This window comes from Haliotis rubra, unplaced genomic scaffold, assembly GCF_003918875.1.
Source record: "Haliotis rubra isolate DU_JTF1 unplaced genomic scaffold, ASM391887v1 Scf1, whole genome shotgun sequence".
In the NCBI taxonomy this organism is placed as follows: Eukaryota; Metazoa; Mollusca; class Gastropoda; order Lepetellida; family Haliotidae; genus Haliotis; species Haliotis rubra.
In genome coordinates, this window is record NW_025764891.1 from 5,697,180 (window position 1) to 5,721,360 (window position 24,181).

General features: G+C 37.5%; 1 protein-coding gene and 1 long non-coding RNA gene across 2 annotated transcripts in view; one reads left to right on the forward strand and one right to left on the reverse strand.

Moving 5' to 3' along the window:
• The first annotated feature begins 218 nt into the window (after nucleotides 1-218).
• The window catches only part of LOC124275650 (protocadherin-1-like), a 305,204-nt gene continuing 281,241 nt past the window's right edge, over nucleotides 219-24,181 (forward strand). The window contains exon 1 of the mRNA XM_046711375.1: nucleotides 219-334. The gene's annotated coding sequence lies outside the window, so the exon portion shown is untranslated. The remainder of the gene's footprint in view (nucleotides 335-24,181) is intronic.
• Nucleotides 7,164-9,121, reverse strand: LOC124276028. The gene is made up of 3 exons (XR_006898403.1): nucleotides 9,111-9,121; nucleotides 7,699-7,703; nucleotides 7,164-7,246 (listed from the first exon to the last, which is right to left on the reverse strand). It is a non-coding gene; the product is annotated as an uncharacterized LOC124276028 (long non-coding RNA).

The window sequence follows — 24,181 nt, forward strand, 5'->3', positions numbered from 1 at the left end:
TGTTTTATTACGACGTATGAAGCCACATTCCTGTGTCCCCATCATCGCATTACTGGAAGATGTATACAAACCACTTTAAACCAAACTTACGAACTCTCGTCTTTTTCAGCTTGAAACAAGTGTTGCTCTAAAACGGCATTGTCTATGAGGTCCTGGTAACAAAGAAAGCAACATTTTTACAAGAGAGGTTTAATAGGGTTATATATATTTCAGTGTTGGTTTGTGACCTTGAAGGAACTCCTCGGCGTTGTGGAGGTCAAGGAGACCTACTTGCTGGTTCCATGGGGGTCTTCAACTATTGGGCCCATCAGGCCGTGGAAGCGGACAATCCCAAGTAAGAATTGTATTTGATTTTGATTTTAATCAGTATTTTTATGTATGAGACTTACTTTGCAGCTCCAGACAGAACATGATGTTCTGTATGAAGGTCTAGATCCGGTCCTCTGGATAGACAATATGGCCGGAGTAATTCATAGACATGTACTCTGTTCCACAGACAAGACTCTGTACCTTGGAGTTTAAAAGAAGAGACCATTTAATACTCTCATATGGCTGGTATTCTTTGTTCATGTTATCTGGCAGTACTGACATTGTACATTTGTTTTTTGTTTGTGTCAGTGGCAGCAAATGGTAGAAGGGCTGGTGAACCATCAAGTGCTGTCATGGAGTATTTTCATTTTATTTGGTGGAAGCGAGGAAATTAGAGTTTATCACCCTTTAAACATGAACATGGCAGTCTTGATTGTACAAGGTGCCTTAGGATGGAACAGTTTCGAGGATTGCTGTAGTTTTAAAAGAGTGGCAAGAGTGTGATTTGGCTGATTTGCTTCTTATTTACCAGCCAAATGTGGTTTGAATTTGCGTAAACAACAAATTCCTGCCATCCCCCAACACTATTCTAGTTTCAAGAATCAAGACATGCCAGTTTGAAGACATACGATAATGACAATTTGAAATTTATCAATGAGTGCACATACATTAATCCAAGGGACTGAGACTATTGTTACTTTTGAGTAGTCTTTCATCATGAAAAATACTGCTTTAAGGTAGGGAGAATTCACGTTATAAAATTCTGCGCTGCATTTTGAGAATTTAGTGGGAAAATGATACTGCAATTATGGCGTAAACATTCCCTCTGGATTATGGTTGCCTTATTCCTGTGGTTTCCACAGACACATACAGAAATGAAAATGAAAATTTTAACACTAAGTCATAGCTATCCCTAGTGGTATGCCTACCTTACCTACAGAGTTACCTTCCCCTGACCATGACGTCACTGTATTGTTGTTTGAATACCTTCACAATTTTTCTGTATGGTCTACACATCACACGTGTACAGAGTGAGTGAAAATTCTTCTAACAGTTTTGCTTCTACACTGGTCCATCCCTTTAGCGGTTAGTGGTGTCGACATTGGTCTTTGTGACAATCGATTTCTATGTATTATCTTCTGTTTTTTGCTATTTTTCCCGCCCTTTTGTCTTGCTTCAGCTATGGCCAAAAGTAAATGCGTACAATGCCAGGAAAATTATACTGCTTTTGAGCAGTAAAAATTCATTGAAGCAAATAGTGCTTCCAAGCTTCCGAGCTGTACAAGTCAGATGACATTAATGATGCAAATGACACATTGTTTCAATGGTTTGGTATTTGATCAGTATGGACTTCCCTTGGGTACATACCGGGAACATGTATGAAATGCATTGTTTTATCCCCACCATGCCGGGCACCAGGCATGGTAGCAACAAGGATTATCTTTAAATGTCTTGGTGTGGTATGGCTGGAAATCCAACCACCAACCTTCTCTCTGTACAGATGCTCTGTCGACCACACCATGGAGATGGTCTCTCACACTTGGGAAGGTTGTTGGGGTGATGGGGTAGCCAAGTGGTTAAAGCGTTAGGCCATCATGCCAAAAACCCGGGTTCAATTCCCCACATGGGTACAGTGTGTGAAGCCCATTTGTGGTGCCCCTTGTCATGATATTGCTGGAATTTTGCTTAAAGCGACGTTAAACTATACTCACTCACTCACTCACTTGTCAGTCATGATAAAATGAGGCATGATGGGACATAAGTATTCTACTGCATCACATGAAAATGATCAGTCTGCTTATATCAATGCCATTGTCATTCGTAACATATCGAGGACATAAATGGTCCGACTGTCGCAATGATTGAGTTTGGTTACAGTGCTGGCTGGTTGTAATCACACCGATCATGGCAGGAGTTACGTGTCACATAAGGATGGTTGTTGGAGGCCATGATCAGAATGAAGCATGATGGGACAAAGGTAGTCTACTGCATCATGTGAAGATAGTCAGACTGGTCACATCAAATACCACGATCATTTATATTGTAATAACATATCACGGCATGAAGTCAGAGTCATTGACGTCTGATGAATTTATATTGACTGAACTTGATATTGTTCTTTGTCAAATATGACATAACGGTTCTTAGAAGACTCAGGAATGACGCTGAATACAGAAATTGACTTCATTGATCATTTCTTACGTTTCATTTATGTTGGATACAGAAGATCTTTATAAATACAGTCGGAGTCCTCAACTGACTCTTGGAATCAGTCTCAATATGGATTCAGCAGCTGAATAGATCGCCAGTCCCTTGTGCTTGTTGTAAGAGCCAGCTAGTGAGTGAGTGAGTGAGTGAGTAGATGGATTTGTGAGCGAGATAGTGCATGGGTGGATTAGTGAGTGATGTGGGTTTATACTTTTGCTTTATATGGGCAAGGTCATTGCAGGTAACAGAAAAATTGGGTTTCACCCACTGTACCAATGTGGGTAGTGGAACCTGGCTGTGTGTGTAATTAATGAACACTTTAACCGCTGGGCTACAGCACCACTCTCACCCATCTTGAGGACTGGAAGCTTTCTTTTATGGGTGTCACCCATTGTACCCACGTGGAGATTGAAACCTGGCAGTGAGTGTAATTAATGAACACTTTAACCGCTGGGCTATAGCACCACTCTCACCCATATTGAGGACTGGAAGCCTTCTTTTATGGGTGTCACACATTGTACCCATGTGGAGATTGAACCCTGGCAGTGAGTGTAATTAATGAACACTTTAACTGCTGGGCTACAGCTACTCCAGCACATCTTGAGGACTTATATGACCAGACTTACTTTAATTCAGTGAAGAAAGGACGTCAGTTGCTATGAAGGGAGCCTTTCATCAGGTTATCCTGACCCGTGAAGATCCAGGTTAGAACTGATCTTCAGTAACCCATGCTTGTCGTAAGAGGCGACTAATGGGATCGGGTGGCCAGACTCACTGACTGGGTTGACACATGTCATCATATCCCAATTGCGTAGATCGATGCTCATGCTGTTGATCCCTGGATTGTCTGGTCCAGACACGATTATTTACGGACCAGCGTCATATAGCTGGAATATTGGTGAGTGGTAAAACTCAACTGACTCACTCACTCACTCAGGTTATCCTGAATGCTCAGTACAAACATGTAAATTTATAATTGTGTCTTTACAATAGGCAAGTCAAGACAAGCTAGAGTGTACCAATGTCAAGTCTTTCATTTGGACACCTTGTTCATAATAGTAATAACAGTGTAGGAAAGATGTAGAAAATCTAGCCTGTCCACAGGACTGGCCGGTCAAATTTTTTACCAGTCCTGCCAAAATCTAGCCTGTCCTCCAAATATAAATGAAACACCTTCGGCAGTAAATATTCAAAAAGGTTATAATCATTATATATATGTCATTGGTTTGCTAAAATTGACCCGACATGAGGACGGACTAGATATTTTTTTAACCCGTCCTCCACAAAATTCACCCGTCTCGGACGTTGTATCTTTCCTACACTGGTATACCAGTTGAACATCATGTGCAACACCTCATCTTTTGATGTTGATAATGAACCTGTCATCAAAGCTGTGGCAATTGCCTGTACAGAGTTGTCTCCCTTAGGCAGGTCAGAATCCTCTGATCATGAGTTTAATAATCTAGGAATCAATCGTATTTCTTCATATACTTTAGCAAGTCTATTTTGAAGGCTACAATGAATCTTTCATCCGAAGCTGACTTGCTTCACAGCTGAACTAAATGATAAATCCATGGATGTATTGCAGTTATTTCCTTTCAAAAGTCCAGATTAGCAGCTAGTAATTATGATTTAAACTAATGAAAGTTTCTTTTGAGACTTGTGCAAGTCTAGCCCCATACCAGAATCCAGAGTCTTTGTCAATTTTGTTCACTCCAGGAAGATCAGCTTTTGACTGTCTGTATAATAGCAGTAAGACCAACTGTGACTGATGCTTAAAGTCAATTTTGAATTGTGGCTCCGAAGCGTTTCCCTGGGGCTGAGAATGTGTAATTTGTTTGGTCCTTTCTGTTGCATTATTCCCATATCAAACACTGCAAGCCTTTCACAGTGGACCGCCTCCATGGTTGAGTGGATAAAGTGTCATCCCCGGAGGCAGAATGTTAGAGTTTTGAGTGAGTGAGTGAGTATGGTTTTACTCTGCTATTAGCTATATTCCAGCAATATCACGGCAGGGGACACCAGAAATGGGCTTCACACATTTTACCGATGTAGGGAATCGAACCCGGGTCTTAGGCATGATGAGAGGACGCTTTAACCCCTAGATTACCCCCACTGCACCAGGAAATCTAGGCTACCATTAGAGGTTTTATCCCTGCTGGTAACTAGCCTGGCATCCACCATTTCACTTCAAAGTCAAAATTTATTGTTTCAAATTTCAAATAGCTTTCATGGTTAAGTGTAAGCTCCTACCTACACCCTTAAACAATAATCTCCATGGAGATAAAGGTGGGTTTGATTAATCGTGTCCTGAATGTCCCTAATTGTTTTTAACCGATGTTCATGATATCAGTCACTGGATTGTCTGGTCCGGGCTTGATTATTTACAGACCGCCGCCATATCTTCATGGTTAAGTGTTAGCTCCTCAAAAACCTACACCCTTAAACAATAGTCTCCATGGAGATAAAGGTGGGTTTGATTAATCGTGTCCTGAATGTCCCTAATTGTTTTTAACTGATGTTCATGATACCAGTCACTGGATTGTCTGGTCCGGGCTTGATTATTTACAGACCGCAGCCATATCTTCATGGTTAAGTGTAAGTCTTCGAAAACCTACACCCTTAAACAATAGTCTCCATGGAGATAAAGGTGGGTTTTATTAATCGTGTCCTGAATGTCCCTAATTGTTTTTAACTGATGTTCATGATATCAGTCACTGGATTGTCTGGTCCGGGCTTGATTATTTACAGACCGCCGCCATATCTTCATGGTTAAGTGTAAGCCCCTCGAAAACCTACACCCTTAAACAATAGTCTCCATGGAGATAAAGGTGGGTTTTATTAATCGTGTCCTGAATGTCCCTAATTGTTTTTAACTGATGTTCATGATATCAGTCACTGGATTGTCTGGTCCGGGCTTGATTATTTACAGACCGACGCCATATAGCTTGAATATTGCAGCGTGTGGCGTTAAACAATAAACAAGCAAATCATTGTGGAAAATTTTGATTTTTGTGGGGATATTTGAATATTTACACAATAATGATGCTATAATACAGCTGGTTCATGCAGATTCTCTCACTGCACAGATATAATTGCAGCGAAATGTACCAGTTATAGATGTAGAGTATAAAAATTGAGTTATGTCATACTTCACATATTAACTCCAACGTGTGTTATCAATCATTTAAACACATTTTATATAAAATTTCACTTTTATGTTTAAAACTGTGAAATGAATAGCTCTTTTCTCTTGAGCAGTTCCTGAGTTTCTACCTCCCCTGGGCTATCACAACCTATTTCCTTCCATCCTTGTTTCTTCCTTCTTCTGTGACATTTTACAGGCAGTATTTCTTTTGATTTTGAGGGAATTCTTCCTTTCATATTGTGCAAGTTGTCAAGCTTTGTCAGTCTTCCCAGCATGCATTTGGTGACATTTCCCTACAAGCTTCATCTTTGCTCATTTTGTGATCAAAATTCATCATACTGACACATAAGAGACATTTGTCTGTCCCAGGGAGACACGTGAGATAATGATCTCACGCCATGGAGCGTCTCTCAACTGATTTTAACTCCTATCGACTTGTAGAAGGTGCTCATTTATTAAACAGGAAGTAATTGAAGCAGTCATGATGGCACTGACACAGTATGGAACATTGTTAATGACAGCTGATTATGGCCTGTTTAAAGACTTGCAATGTGTTTGGTCTCAGTCATGCATGAGCGATTGTCTCCCTTTACTAGAACTCTTGCTGTCAGTCCATTGTGAACTGCACATGAAGTGTGTTATGGCACGTGTTGAGGAATGTAGCCCTGATTAGATTCCGGTCAGTGAATAAAAGTGATCAGTTTCTGGATTAATGCATGTTGTACTGATCTTCAAGATAGGTAATAAAACAGTATGACGAGAAGCCATTTGGCTTGAATGACCCCCGCCTTTCGATCTGATTGCTGACAATCGTTCTTTTTGTCAGCGTGTTTATAGAAGCGAGGTCATTATGATCTCAGTGCAGACTTAAAGATGGAAATATGTTTTATTAAGTAAATTCCAGCTTTGAATTGTTGAGTGTTGAAAATACTGTTTATAATCTCAATGACAGTATGTCAATTTGGCTCTCCCATTTTGAAGCTCATCAAAAAACATAGGAACATTTTTAAATTATACTTCAAGCTGACATTATCACCTTTCATTGTAAAGAATTCAATAAACAGCATGTTGTTGTTTGCATTGCCGAGGAGAAAACATACTTCTGTTGAAGAAACCTAAGCTATGCTTCAAGTTTCAGGTGCACTTTTGCAGAAATCCATTTTAATCTTCTTGTGAGCCTACGTCAAACATGTTGTCAGTTGTCGATCATCAGGTTTTACATGTTGCCATCCTGTCGCCTTCTGTAATTCTTGAAGAACTGTGATGCTTAGCTTGATGATTTTTGCTATAGTGTTTCCTGACAATCCTGATTTTAACACTTGGCCTCCATGGTAGCCACCTTGAAATGCATACTTTGCCATTAATTGATTGTGGAGGTATATATTATAAGTTGTATGCTTCTCTCCAGGGTAATGATGGACGCCTGCTTGTAGCAGTGTCACCAGAGCTGGTAGGCGAGGGAAGACACTGCTACAAAAGGCATACATCAGCCCATATTACCCGAGGGAGATGCATGCAACATATTTATCTTAACGCCATGTTAAATGCACAAAATATCATTTTATTTTATTTTGAAGATTGCTCCCGACTATTTGACATGTAACCAGAATGGCGTCAGCCTCTTAACTTAACACTGCTTTAAAAATGGTTAATTATGTTAAAGTTGAGTGTGCAAGCCATTTAATGTATAGAGACATACTTCTCTCTGGAGTTATATGTGATGTCATGTGATTCTGTGACAACCAGAACAACCTCTATGATTTTCCTAAAAGGACTTTGCCTTTGGTTTAAAAATGTTATGGGCTTGAAAATGATTGCAGATGAATAAAACACTTTCTTGTTAATAATCTTAATCTTAAACTTTGACCATTAACAGGACAAAATACACAGTAACCTGTTCAAATCATTCTTAATTAGAACATTTTTGTAGGTATTGTAAAATGTGAATGATTGTTTGTGTTGAGAGAAATGGCAGCAAATGGGTAATTAAGTTGTCATGATGATGAATTCAAATCGTATTTTCTCAGTCAGACATAAACTTTGTTGGTAATAAAACTTCTGCACATGCAAGCAGCACAGAGTTATTTTTGATAATTATATGTGAATTGCATATGTTTGCAGTCACTGCTACATTGTGAACAGAATGTTGCCAAAAAAATAATGTTTACACTATATGTTCAATTAATATTTGTGCTGTATCCATTCTAGCACATGATTTTCATGTTTTAAACATTTGAAGTTTAGAAAACTAAATGCATACCATACAAACATACATGAAGAATGTCAAAAAGCCAATAGCATGACTTAAACACTGTATAATTACGAACAATTAGAAGTGAATGGAAACACGATTAAAATTGAGGTCTTTAAAAGAAATATCTACTCAGCGGCGCGTAAAAATACCCAATAGCCCGGTGTACAAATATACTCAATACCCTAAGTAAGTAATCAGTGTGAATGACAGTGTAAGTAGAAGCTTGAAACTTAATATGGAGACCAGTTTATACAGAGTGCACAATTATTGTTGTGTTAGGGTTTGTTTAGCAGGTTTTGTTGTCCTTTGAGTGAGTGAGTTTAGTTTTACGCCGCATTCACGAATATTCCAGCTATATGGCGGCGGTCTGTAGATAATTGAGTCTGGACCCAACAATCCAGTGATCAACAGCATCAACATCGATCTGCACAACTGGGATACAATGACATGTGTCAACCAGGTCAGCGAGCCTGACCGCCCAATCCTGTTAGTCGTCTCTTACGACAAGCATGGGTTACTGAAAATCAATTCTAACCCGGACCTTCATGGGTCTTGTTCCTTTGAACCATGATCACTTTACCTTTGTATTTAAAGGCAAATAACAGGATATGCTTCTCCATAAGTAAACGTATTTAAATCTATAACCTGTTGTTGATGTAACAAATGTTCTATCTGAGATGACACTTTCTCAGTGAAGTACAGATTGTAGTGCCATCCATGATTCGAGAGTCAGAGTCAAGCACCTAATCACCACAAACTCATCGTTTTAACCCACTCAGCCTCCGCATCTTCCACAAAATGGAAGTCGGACAGCTGGTTGTCCAGACCATGCTAATGTTAATCTGCTGCATATCACAATATATCCTGTTCATATACCTCTGATTGCTTAATTAGTCACTCCTGCTTGTTAACGATGTAGAAATCTATATTGAAACCTTGCTTAATACAGTATCCCACAAGTTGTTGTCCATTAACTTGTATATTTTCTCATGTTGCAAATTGTTGAGAAAGTATTTTTGACGATGGTTGCTTTTTGACTAAAGTTGCTTTCATTCTGAGACGAAGCACTTTTCATACTAGATGAATATCTTCATATTATGTTTATCAGGCCTACCTGAAAACTTTCCCACGGTGCAGAAAAACGCAGGAAAGCCCACATTAATTGTGGAAATAGCAACATAAACCTAATACCTCGCTACTGAAACAGTAAAAGCGGCAACTTTAAATCGCTAAAACTGGATAAAAAAAACCGAAGAGCCTGCAACTTCGATTTTGCGCATGCGCACATGGAAGAGGAAGTCTTGACCGCATGTTGACATTTTCTGGCTTGGACAAAAGTTACATTCCCTTTTTAAAGTATTTCTGTTGTGTTATTTGGCATTTATCATCATCATACTTGTGTGCACACTTGTTTAGTTTACCTTCCATTCGTATGAAATGATTGACAGCAATTATTTCGACATATTCAGTACTTTTTCTACGCAAGGCGATTCAAGGCTGCTCAGAAATTTGAAAGAAGCGCAGATCGTAATGCTTATGTGCAGTAGAGAACACAGTTCGCTGACATAAAAATGTTGCATGTTCATAGTTTTTCGTTGCCGTTTTTTACTGTTTCAGTAGCGAGGTATTATGTTTATGTTGCTATTTCCACGATTAATGTGGGCTTTTCTGCGTTTTCTTTGGTAGGCCTGTTTATGATATTGTAAATATCTAAAACTCAAATGACACCAACATCAACATAAGACCAAACTCACTCATGGCGGCATCTTGTATGTCATCATAAACTACCCTTGGTAATTCAGTGTATCAAGATAGGTCATTCAAATTCATTGTCGATTCAGATTTCATTTTACAGCTTTAATATAGCAACAAAAAAAGACAAAAGATTTGATTTGATGCTGATAAAAAATCATGCCATGATTCCAGGAATTCTGTTCCTCATAAGTGTCATCTACTGTGATCTAATTGACTGATTGCCTTCTGGTGGTCCAGCTGTCTAAGTGATTGAGTTTGGTTACAGTGCTGGCTGGTTGTAATCACATTGATCATTGATGACAGGAGTTACGTGTCACATATGGATGGTTGTTGCAGGCAGTGACAAAGGTATTCTCCTGCATCACATGAAGACGATCACAATAGTTACAATCCATTTGAGTTCATTTGAGACCGGGTTGGTGGGGTAGCCTAGTGGTTAAAGCGTTGGCCCGTCACGTCGAAGACCCGGGTTCGATTCCTCACATGGGCACAATGTGTGAAGCCCATTTCTGGTGTCCCCAGCCGTGATATTGCTGGAATATTGCTAAAAACGGCGTAAAACTAAACTCAGTCAGTCAGTCATTTGAGACCAATGAATTGCTCACTAACACAAAATCTCAAATTAAACTTAAGAAAGTATGTTTCTGAGTATTATGTTTGTTAAATCAAGACATATACAACTAATGCAGTTTCCTGATGTGAAAACATCCTCACGTCCCAACAGGAAGTAGCCTCGATCGTCTTGACCGTAATAATCAGCGCCTGTTTCGTTTACACAATGTTATGATTGTGTCCCATTACAAAGGGGCTTGTAACGCTAAAAACTGCAATCAAGGCATATACTGTCACTGACGGGGTCTTAGTACTATATAAAAGGGGCTTGTAACGCTAAAAACTGCAATCAAGGCATATACTGTCACTGACGGGGTCTTAGTACTATATAAAAGGGGCTTGTAACTCTAAAAACTGCCATCACGGCATATACTGTCAGTATATGCCGTGATGGCAGTTTTTAGCGTCAGTATATGCCGTGATGGCAGTTTTTAGCGTTACAAGCCCCTGTGTCCCATTATTGCTCAAATGAGTTTCGTAGTTAGGTTTATGATTACAATCGATTATTGACCGATTACTGAGCTCCGATTATCGATCTTCATAATGTGAGCGATAACCAACACTAGTTAAGTATCAATACTCCCAACTATAGTGTGTAGAGAGTATCTGCAGTTCATTGATGCCATTGCTGGCAGCTTCATACCAAAACAGGGGGTGGTGGGGTAGCCTACTGGTTAAAGCGTTCACTTGCCACGCTGAAGATCTAGGTTCGATTCCCAATATGGGTACAATGTGTGAAGCCCATTTCTGGTGTCCCCCTGCCATTATACTGCTGAAATATTGCTAAAAGCTGATGTAAAACTCACTCTCACTCACTCATACCAAAACATGGTACTTATTGGTACCATGCCTGCCCTTTATCATAAAGGTGTTATAATACGGAATAGCTTAGAATCAGTATACTGTGTTAGTGTCAGGTGTCCTTGTGAAAAACTTAGTTTCTCAGTGGTCTAGCACCATTAAACCAACATTTGCCAAGACTAATGCAAGCATCCACCCATAAACTCATGCATGCACACTGCTCCACAAGTGCAATCATCTTAAAAATGTGTTTAACGCAATTTCACTTCACAACCAAAATAGTAACACTCAAAACCTCAGAAATTGTTTTCTGAAAATGACCCCGTGTTGAATGTTTGCCAGGATGTTCATACAGTTTATTTCTAGAGTTTGCACGCACCATCTAAAACTTTGTTTGATCCATTTAATGGTCTGGTGGGTTCTTCATGTTTCATCAAGAGAGCAATCCCTTGCCTCATTATATAACAGCGTTTTGATTCTTTCAGCATGGAGATAGACATTTCGGTCTGCTGTTTTAGTGGAGTGTTTGTCTGTAGGTTGTCATTGAATTAGTATATCTGTGGGCCATGATGGTTGGTTCTTGTGCAGGGAGAATCAAGTGGGAAAGGATAATGTTTTTCTCACTCTATGCTTCACAACCTTTTCTAAGGATGTTTAGTGAAAATTCTGTGTTTTCAATCAGTTATGCAGTCTGTGCCAAAAACTTCTGAATCTGCAATCCTGAACTCGTATATATTTTGAGCAGATCTTAACTTGAATATATTCTGTAGCAAAGCTTTTTTCACTTGAGGAATATTTCATGGTAAAGTCACAGACATGAAATAAATACAGAACCATAACCTAAATTCGTGGATAACCTTGATTCGTGGATCGCGGAAATTATTATGCCAGCTCGTAAATTAAGTCTCGACTGATGTCACGAAGCGGTACTTTTAATGTACATACAATGCCACGCCTCGCTGAGAAAAAAGTTCTGAATTTCTGCATTACACACAAGTACACTAAATGTAATTGTCCATCATTGAGACAAATAGCCCCAGATCACTAATACCACCATTGCCAAATTTTATTTTTACAAAATGTCAAGTAAAAAAGATACCGTTAGCTCCAACCTTCTCACTTATCGTTGTCTGCTTTCCTTGGTGTCAATCGTTACTGCAGTGGGATGTCGTACACAGTGGTATAAAGTAACCGACTATGTAATCCACGAAACAAGGTGACGTCACATTTTTTGGGCACATGAATGGGTGATGATCAAACATTTCATTCACGAGTGGAATATTAGGCATTTTCAATTTGCTGAATCAATGAATGAAATAATCAGTGCGTATACAAAATGAAATCTTGCATTTAAAATATGAATTCTGCCGCACTTCCCTTATATCCAGGAGTCAAGGTTACGCAAGTGTATTATCTACCAGTGTTTAAGCATGTCAAGAGTATTTTAAAGTATAATTAAAATAGGAAAAGAAATACATAAAAAACAGTAGGGGGTTAACCAGAAATAAGTAAAATTTCAGAAAACTCACTCATTTAATATCTTTATTGATATAAATATTTATAAATACTAGGATTAAAAGTTGTTGAAAATTTATCCTAAAAACTGCAAAACATGACTTTTGCCAAATCCCAACTTTTATCTTTGTTTTTGCCCATACCTTTGTAAGATTTCGATGAAATCAACAACAAATTTGAATAGGTTTATCTATTTATGTATTTTTGTACAATAGGTTTCATTTATATTGTTCTTCAACTTACCAACCGAAATCTAACAGTAAACAACAAAGAGTGTCTGGATTTATTAATTAGCACAAACAGGTTCAGTAGTTATATTCCCTAGCAATCTCTGAGTAGTATATATATGAAAGCCTGAAAAATATGAATGTAGAGAAAAGCCAACAGAGATTTTCCACGAAGGTAAACAGGGGAAATTAGCTTTCTGTTGAATAAACATTGTAGTAATACCACAAAAACAAACTGTTGAGTCGTCAATTACAATCTCAAGTGAAACATACATGTAGTTAATGTTTATACTGATACATATATGCCCTTTTGACTGAGTCTTTTTAACCATTAAATACGTCCTATCAAGCAGTATATATATTCCAGTACATACACATCTATATCTCCCAGGAAATAAACAGTGTGTATTACATTACTTCTGTCTTTAAACATTGTTAAATGAACTGTTACGTTGTTATGTACAAAATTTTATTCACTGAAGTGATTATATCCGAGTTTTATGCTCTTGGTGTTTATTGTGATTAGCTGCTAAAGTGGTGGAAGTAATATTTCTTTGTGTAAGAGGTTGAGTTCAAAGAATTTTTATTGTTTGTGAAAGGAGCAATAATGTTGTTAACTACTCCGGTGCAGTAAGTATGATTGTATGACTTGTCATTAACAGGAAACTTACTAAGGTCGAAGAATTATGCATGTCAATATGTCACTGAGTGAGTTTATTACTACTATAAAATAAATGCAGTTATATTAAGCATCATGTTACTGTGGAAGTTTTGCTGTCTTAGTGATGCCAGGTTGCATGGAAATATAGAACTAATGCTTACTTGCATAGATCGATGCTCATGCTGTTGATCACTAGATTTTCAGGTCCAGACTTGATTATTTATAGACTGACACCATATAGCTGGAATATTGCTGAGTGCGGCGTTTAACAACAAACCAACAACGAACGACTGACTAAAATATAAACTCAGATTTGAACACTTGGTGAGCAGATCCTGGCAGGGAAGAGACCCAAACTCTGCATTGTCAATTGAGAATCATTAGAGCACTCGACCATTTGTACCCAACAGACATTTCAAATGAACTGGCCTTTCAAGGATTTTAATCAAAATCAGCTGGATATATATACACTTCACCAGCAGATCCTGGTAGGGAAGGGACCTAACTCTGCATTGTGAATTTATAATCACTACTACAAGGGGCTGTTTTTACCCAACAGACATTTAAAGTGAACTGACCTATCAAGGATTTAAATAAAAATTATCTGGTATTCAGCACCCTTCCAACAGATCCTGGCTGTCAAGGGAAACAACTCTGTGAATTGAGCTCGCTTCAAACATGTTATTTGAAAAGACAGTGGCACTTGACTGACATGTAATCCTTTTGATAGGATTTTTTTCTGAACATGACATAGACAGAATTCTGTTATCTGACCGTTGAACAAACCCACTCATGAAGATCTGTGTTAGAATTGAATAATTCAGTAACCCATGCTTGTCATAAAAGGCGGCTAACGGGATCAGGTGGTCAGACTCGCATGTCATTGTGTCCTAATTGCGTACATTGATGCTCATGCTGTTGATCACTGGATTATCTGGTCCAGACTCGATTAATTTACAGACCGCTGCCATATAGCTGGAATATTGCTGAGGGCGGCGTAAAACTTAACTCACTCACTTCAACAAACCATTTTACACCAAGTACAGGGCCATGGGGAACATATGCACTTCCAAGCAGAACACATTAGTTGTAAAAGTTGTATGTGTAAATTCCATTCTCAGCATGCACAACGTTTCAAAGCAGTGTTAATTGTCCATTAAAAGAATTTGGCTTTTAACCAGAAGTGTACAAATTCCACGGAGAAAACTTCCCAGTTGCCGATAGAATGTCTATGTCTCGGTACTTCATGACAAAGCGATGGTCAGCCATGTCAGGGCACTTGACATAGCCAGCTGCTAAAGTTCAGTTGCAATTATGTAAATACTTGATGTATTCAAATTAAAGAGGCAAGCGAAAGTGATGAACATATTACACTTCTCTGTGACATCAAGGACTGACTGACTGACTGAGTCTGGTTTTACACCGTTTTTTAGCAATATTCCAGCAATATCACGGCGGGGGACACCAGAAATGGGCTTCACAAATTGTACCCATGTGGGGAATCGAACCCGGGCCTTCGGCGTGACGAGCGAACGCTTTAACCACTAGGCTACCCCACCGCCCCATGACAACAAGGAATAATAGCATTTCTCCCTTAGGTGGGAATAATGAAAATATATCATCATTAATAGCTTATTTCACATGACCTGCCCGCCAAATTGACCATTCTCTAATTTTTCTATATTTAAAAGAAGCATAAAGGAATAACATTTTTCAACTCAAAGGAGAAGGTAAGATAAGGGCCCTTTTTTCCCACTTGAAATATCTAATCTTAAAGTAATAATATTTTTGTCCTTATTGCAGTTAACAATTTGTCAATGAAAATTGAAAACAATGAATTTACTTTTAGTTTCTAAGAACTTCTAACTGACCTAACATAAATTTGTTAATGTAAATTTGTTTTTCAATAACTGTTAAAAACAGCTTGTGTCAAAGACTAACTCGTGTTCAAATATAATGCTTCTTGGAAATTACTAAAATATGCCTTGTCGACACATTTCAGGTTAGGTATGCATTTTGATTGGTTATAAGTTCAAAATACATGTGATAGACCAAACAAAATCTAAACAAATTTCTAAAAATGAATTTAAACATTAACAATTAAATTAAATCCTGCTGATGTTGTGTCCAAACAGGGCTATATAACTTGTCATGGTTTGCAGAGATTACAACCTTTTACCTCAAGTCACAAGGTGTGTGGGCAACAGATTGCAAACTGTTAGAATCAGGAGTACCTTTAGTGATTTGAAGTTGAAATTGAAAATTGAAAAAATGTATAAATTTTTTATTCCCTCCTGAGCAAGTCAGTTTTGAAAAAAATCAAAGGAAGCAAGACTGACTCCAATTACAATCACCTAATCATAGGGTATGTCAAGTCTTTGTTTGAATTGCTTGAAACCAGCAGTATGCAATAAATGATATAAAATAGTTTATGAAATGTTTTAGACAAATGAGCGATTACTTTTTATGCCAGTCACTCATTTATAACTCTTTTTTTTCACATTTAACTGCCTTATTTTTGGGAAAGAGAAATAATTTCACACATTTTATGAGCCAAGTCTTAAACCACCATAAATGACTATGCTGAAGAAAGCAATGTCATGAAAAAATCACAACATTTTCTCATTTTCTAAAACACTTACACCCAAAAAATATAATAATGTACATAGAGCAGGAATTACTGATATCCTCGTCTCTTAAATGAGCATCATCTCTATCTTCCCTCTGAGAAAATAATCTTTCAAGTCTTTTGTACTGTTTTTGAAAGTTCATCAATTATGGAATACAAGTTCTGTAATAGTATTTTCAGTGGGAGATCTCCCTGAAGTAAGTGCTTCTTTGGATGAGAATGCACTGAGGCTGCTAGGGGAATTCTGAAAATAAATCATAAATACTTTGATTTGTGCCGGATGATTCCGAGACAGAGTGCACATTTGCTTATCTCTGTTCCATCAAGCAAAATGCCCCAAGTATGAGTGTGTATGAGTTTAAATAGATCTTAGAAGCATATTGTGTGGGTGTTCTGTAATATTTTTGAAACAGACTTCAATATTTTACTTGTAATTCAGTTGTGTGGTCTCAAGTTTGCATGTGAATTTTATATTCTGCATTTATTTGCAGTGAAATTGCAGAAATTCAGAAGTTTGGTGAATACAGATAGTATTAGGACTTTAACCATTTGATTGTTTTATTGATACTTTATGGGACATTATTATACTTTTTTAATCAATTTAAAAAAATCATAAGAAATATTTGAACAGCAAGCAGTAAATGTTTCCGAATATGAAATGATCTGAGACCCACGTCTGTTCTGAGTCCCATACATAACCCTACAAGTGCAGTCACTCAGACAGTCTAGCATGTGTCTCAAGATAAGCTTTGGTGCACTGTGATCACTTTGTTAAAGCGTCTGTTGATCTTATTCAAGGACATGCATGTTGCCTGCACAGCTGAGTCTGGATCAGATAATCCAGTGGTTGAAAATGAAAATCAGACAGGACACTTTTGGTAATCATTCAGTCTCCATTATTAAGATTGTGTCGTCTGCATGATCTCCTTTCAAGTATAGTAGAGGGATTGAGATATATTTGTGACTGTTGTTAACGTAAGAACACATATAGTATGACCAGAAATTATTGAGAATTTTAGGAATATGTTTAATTGGATTTCTAGTATAAACAACCTTGACCAGCTATCAAGTGCTTGGTTTCATTCAAGAGAGACAACTCCGTTAATCCTTTTTCATTAGTTTGTGAAGAGTTATCCCCCCTTTGTTTACTTGCTAGCAGACGACATTTTCAGTGATACTGTATATGAACTGATTGTCCCTGTTGAGGATTTCATCAATGACACTATATATATATATGTGTTGTTTAATGCTGCACTTATCAACATTCCAGCCATATAATGGCAAACTGTAGATAATCAAGCCTGGACCAAACGATCATGATTGAAATGCAATAACCTGCATCAACCAAGTCAGAGAATCTGACAAGGAATCACCTTAACGACAAGCATAGGTTGCCAATTCTGAGACTACGTAATTCTGAGATCTTCATGTGGCTATCTTCATACTTCAACTATAGGCCTGCACCATGACTAGAATATATGTAACAGAAACCTATTCTTGTCAAAAAGCAAGTTGATCTTGCTCTGTGTATCTCTGGAAATACGTGTGAGGAAATATATGTTCTAGCTCTAAGAACACTCAGATGAATTGAATGTTCCTGCTAAGAATTCTGTATAATTATAACGTAAACATTCCCTCTGGATTATGGTAGCCTTATTCCTGTGGTTCCACAGAACCATACAGAAAATCAAATGAAATTTTAAACACTAAGTCATAGGTATTTCTTAACCCTGAGTTATCTCCCTTGATCCTGACATCACTGTATTGTTTATCTACAACCCTTCTGTAATTTTTCTGTATTGTCCACACAGAAGATGTGTTGAGATTCAGTGGAATTTTTTTCTTATTATCAAGACTTTATTTCTTCACAAATAGGTCAGTCACATCACATTCCATATTAACGTTCAATCGCATTACTATTTGATATTGTATTAACATATATTTTCTTGTTTTTGGACTTTGAACATTTTCCCGCCCTTTTTTTTTACTAGAACGAATATGGCGTTTAACTTATTATCCAATGCCAGAAGATTATGGCGGACATCGATCCCCACTCTCTATGTGTTTCATTCTTCAAAGGATTGCCTGCTCTTTATCAGATCGATGTCTTATTATGAATTAAGAATTCTGTATATAGGCTTTACAAGTATAGTAAGTCTGTCAGACATTTGCAGAAAGGATTCCAAAAGTTCTATGATTGCTTTGTGGATAAGGGCCCAGTACTTCACTTATTTGTAAACAATATGTGATGAAGAAAGTGGCATGGTATTTTGATTCTGCTAATGGATGTTCCTAATTCCGAGGAAGTACCGGGTCTGTGAACCCCCAACATATGTTTTATGTCATGATCATGGCACCAAGTTTGTGTCAAAAACAAAGAAAGAAATCCTTGCACGATGTGTAACATTTTCAATATAGTTACCTTTGACACTGATCCAAAGTCAGGTATCTTAACCCCACGGATTATAAACAATGCTTTAATTCCATTTTCTCCTCCGTGATATTTTCATTGCTTTCAGTTGTCACGAGAAATAGTTCAAAAACCATCTTGGCCAATATCCAGCGCTGCTTCTTATATACAAATTGTGCTCCATCTTGAGATTGATTGTGTTTTTGCTCATTCTATGAGAGACACTGAAAGATTTCATTTGTGATTTGTCCAAAATAACGCATACTTTTTCCATGAAGAGGAGAATACAGGATCTGGCTCCATGATCTGTGTAGTTTAAATTAAGTGTACCGTATTTAACATAGTTTCCACCCAGGTTACCTGAAACTGTTGTCAGGTGACTTGAAGAAACAAACCAGGTCAGATGTATCGGAAGGAGGGCTGTCATAATGTAGATTGTCACATTGGTAGTACTTGGCCTTGTGGTTAGAGTGTACACTTGTGACACCAAAGGCCCAGTTTGATTTCCCAAAGCGGTATCATGGGCACCCTTGGTATCTCGAAAAGGTTGTCAGACGGCTTGAAGAAACAAACTAGATATATTGGAAGGATGTCTGTCATAATATAGATTGTCACATAGGTAGTGGGATAGCCCAGTGGTTAAGGTGCTTGCTAGTTGCACCAAAGGTTCAGTTCGATTCCCATCATGGGGAGTTTGTCTGCTGTCATCTACCTTGATATTGCTGGAAAGGGCTTGATTATTTACAGACCACCGCCATATAGCCGGAAGTTTGCTGAGTGCAGCGTAAAACTAAACTCACTCACTCACAATGATAGTTCTGAAAGGGACAAGTTCTGTACTTTTATGGTTGAAAACTGTCACTTACTGTCAAGGATTGTCATTGATTGTCAAGGATTGTTTGTCACTCCCATTGCCAAGGATTGTTACTGATTGTCAAGGTTTGTTTGTAGCACACCCAATTGTCAAGGATTGTCATTGATTATCAAAGATTGTTACTTATTGTCAAGGATTGTTTGTAACACCCAATTGTCAAGGATTGTCATTGATTATTAAAGATTGTTACTTATCGTCAAGGATTGTTTGTAATGCATCCAATTGTCAGGGATTGTCATTTATTGTCAAGGATTGATGCTCACTCACCCATTCTCGAAGATTGTCACTGATTGTCAAGGATTTAATTACCAAATGAATTGTGAGATGTTTGCACTGTTCTGTCTCGTACATGGTAATATACTTTGAACCTTTCCATGATGAAAAGAGTGGTTATAGACAGAATGTCTACAGATACAAATATGATCACATATGTTAGTTTTAGTTGATACGTGTTCCGACAGACTGAAATGAAATTTATGGGATATAGGCGAATGAGATATACCAAAGCAATGAGGTCTTTGGAATAATATATCATGGAGGTTGTTTTGAACAAGACAGTACATTAATTTCATTAATGGAGGTTTGACATCTTCAAAGCGTGGGTCTAGGTGTATTGAAGTATCATGAGCCATAATATCTTTGATCAAAGTGTTTTCCATTCTATTTTTTTTCTTTTCACAAAGATGCCTTAAAAAGCCTTGGGAAATAGACGGTTGAAAACAAAATGGTGACAAAATGGCAAAATTAATGTGTGTGTTTTTATTTTAGAGACATTTTTAATAGTTATTGGAAATTTTTACATTAATTTTGCTGAAATGTAAGGATGTTATTAAGGTTAAGAAATGTAACAGGGACAACAAGAAGTAAGTGAATGCGTTGAGATTTGCTCAACTTATATCAATATTTCATCAACATCATGTCATTGGACACCAAGAATGGACTAAACACTCTACCAATGTGGGGAATAGAAAATGGGTCTAAAGTGCATTGAATGAATGCCTTAACAACTATGCTAAACCACTACTCCTGGAACCCAAGATGATAATGTCCGATTTCCATACTGGTGATATAAATACATCATAATGAAATTATTTGTGGAGAATACAAAAAGTTGTCATTGTTGTGGTTAGCAGTTTCAATGCTGATTGATGCTCATGGGAGCTCAGGTTTGAGCTGGTTCCTTCGTTGTATCCATTGCTGGTTGTAAGAGGCGATATTGTGGATCAGTCGGCCAGACTTGGCTGATGGCATGGATAATGTCAGTCAAAGGATTGTTTGGTCTGGATCTGATTATTCGCAGACCACTGTCATAAAAGCAGACTTATAAGTTTTTGTTTGTTTGTTTGTTGTTGAACAATGGACTCAGTAATTTTTCCAGCTATATTGTGGTGGTCTCTAAATATTCAAGTCTAGACCAGACAATCATATGATCGACATTGCAAAACATTGATCTTCTCGAAGGAATGATGACATATGACAACCATGTCAGCAAGCCTGACCAACCGATCCCCTTAGTCGCCTCTTACAATAAGCAAAGGTTGCTGAAGACCAATTCTAACCAATATCTTCTTGGTCAACAAGTTTAAATTTACTACAGCATTAAACAACAAACATAGCACGACATTCAACATATATCTCCTTTATGACAGAAGATTCTAAAGTAAAAGAACATACTGACCTTTACAAGAGTCAACAAAATATGTTGTGTGTACGTTATTTCAGGAAGAATACGGTAAGCTGTCACGGCTGTGCTCAGTTGCCCAGTATCAACATCGTGACTGGAAGTCACCTGTCTTGTAATAGAATTTACTGATCAGTTTGAAGAATTCTCATAACTTCTCGGGGCTGCAGTCCGGCAGATTTCTGTCTGCTGTCAGGATGAACTCAAGTCTCAGCATGAACGGGTGACCGTTGTTATGCGATGATGAGGGATGTCTATAAACAGTTTTGGAAATAATTGATGTATTGATTTTTATTTGGAATTTAAGTTACTGACTTAATTTGAATGCGTTGTGTTTTAGAAGTGTGTAGATTCCAAGGCAGACAATTGTCATGAAATCTAGATGCTACAATTCACTATTTGTATTGACATAGGTATAGCCCACCTTCATACTATCACTGAAGAAGACAAAAGATTATGCCCACACAGTCAAATAGCAGGATTTCATTTTATTGAAAATGAATATCATTTTGTTCTTATCTGTAAACCGCCCCCGTGGTGTAGTGGTTAGAGCGTCCGCCCGGAGAGCAGAAGGTCGTGGGTTCGATCCCCGACCGCGTCATACCAAAAGACGTTAAAATATGGTACTTGTTGGTCCCTGCAGGGTGCTCGGCATTAATGGATACAACAAGGACTGGTCGGCTCGGAGTCAGTATAATGTGTCTGAGTGGGGTATTCATGCTTCACTGCGGTATGGTATCTCAGTGGGCTAGCACTATAAAACAGCTTCAGTCTGGGCTAGTACAAGCAGCCGCACATACACATACACACGCATGCACGTCGTCATATGAGCAAAATATTCTCAGGTACGACGTTAAACCCAATTTCACCTCACCTCTGTAATTCTTATTCAGCTTAAGACTTAATTTTATTGATACATATTTTTACACTAATCCATCAAAGATGAGTTTGTACATCTAATGTCTTCTAAATGTAAACATACTACTACCCAACTGTCGAAATATCTTTTTCATGCTTTTAAACTACGAGAGTTACTAAAGAGATTCAGTATTCATTGTATTTCTGTGTAATATTTATGTTCTATGGGCCTGTGGCCTGAAACTTGAATTAAATTCTTTTTCTTCTTCAAGGGTATGGTGGATAGCCTAGTGGTTAGAGTGTTCACTTTTCATGCTGAATACTCAGGTTTGATTCTCCATATGGGTGCAATGTATGAAGCCTGTTTCTGCTGTCTCTTTGATTTATTCATCAAGTAAATTACAAATTGATCTGAATAAATGTTATTGCCAATCAGCTTAGAAAATGAGTTTATTCAGTTTCATTTGAATAACTTAATTAACTAAATAACATTTATGTCTAGTCAGCAACAGAATATAAACATTTGTGCTTTGTCAGCAATTAAAGGTAGATGCTGTGGCACTTATTTTGAGAACTGAAACTGTGTTCAGGTTGTGTCTTGAAGAAATTATATATGTTTGCATATGTGTTTATCCCAGAAATATCTACGAATTTTCATAACAACTGACATGCAGATCATTACATGTAGTAGTGCAGTTAAATGTGTCACTCTGAACAAGAAACACCATAGCTGTATAAAGAGTGATGGTAAATGACGTCGGAAATACCAGAGCAAATGACGCATATTTCCTCTCAAATAGGCTTCTGACTGATAAGCAGCAGTTATCTATGCCAGAGACCAACCAGCCTTGCTAGTCTGTTGTACAAACATATCCAAGAAAGCCCACGCAAGTCTAGATTATGTGGCAAGTATGGATTTCCATAGTTTCAGGCTGAAAATGAAGAAAGTCTCAGGGCTCCTTTTCATTTGTATCATTTTTCATTTACAATACTTTTTTTTATTATGAACTGTTGTTTTTTTCTGTAAAATATGTTCATTTCAGAGACTAGTTGTTAGCTATAGCCTATAGCCTTGCTCCAAGGCTTAACTGAATACTAAGCCCATGGATGTACAGTACTTCTATCATTTACAGAGGCAAGTATAGATGAGCAGACAGTACAGTAAGAACTCCAGTCTGTTATTTATATATTTTTGTAGAGATTATTATTTAAACTATTAATTGTTACCTTAGAGACTTGTGCAAGTCTATGACTGTGGGATCTATCTGGCTTCTGTGTTTAAACTGTTCTCCCAAGGCAGGCAGTTACAGATTAACATCAGATGATATATTGGTTATGTCACATACAAAGCTTCATGCATCATGACCTCATCAACATGTGTTGAAAGCAGGGTAAGAGTCTTCCTCTATCAGCAGCAGACTGGAAACAAACAGATTAGGACATATTGTTCCTGACTATGGTGATTACGCTCAAAGGCTAAATGTCCTAGAACACCTGGTGATAAGCGATAGGAGTCTTGTTATTTCCAGGACTGTATGGAACCAGCCTGCCTATTTTGTTGAAAAGATCATGAAAATGATGTAAAAATAATAATATGCTTAAGTTTTTGATCCCCTCTTAATTAAGCATATGTATGTAGTAGCAGCTTATTGTTCAAGGTCATGAGAAATACTATTTTCACACTACTTAAGGTGTAATAACCGAAACTAGTTTTCTTCTTTAAACAGAGTTTATTTTAGGGTCGAAGTATTAGCATGAACTATTTTTTTAAACTAATTGTTGTTTTTCTATTTTCTTATTTTTTCTTTCAAATGTTTATTCCATGACCTGGAAAAAGTGATGTTCTGAGGTACTTGTGCTACTATGTGCAGGTTTCAATTCAGAAACTGCCACATTTATAGCAAAATGTCAGTATAGTCAGTGTGATATTAAATATTTAAACTCATACATTAATGAAATATTTACAAGCAAAATTACATGAAAACTACATAATCATATGCATTAAACTGTAATTCCAGAGAAAAAAACAGTATCAGTTATCTAATTATACAGATTTCATTAGTTGTAGAAGGCAGAATTGTGATGAAAGTTGTATTAATGAATCACTGAAAGTCAGTGATGACACCAGGTGTTTGTAAAAACGGTAAGCATGTTCTGTCCTACTCGTGGCAGCATAATTAATCATTGTAACATTCCTGCAATTGCATGAGCATGAAGTTACGTAATATCTTTGATGTTG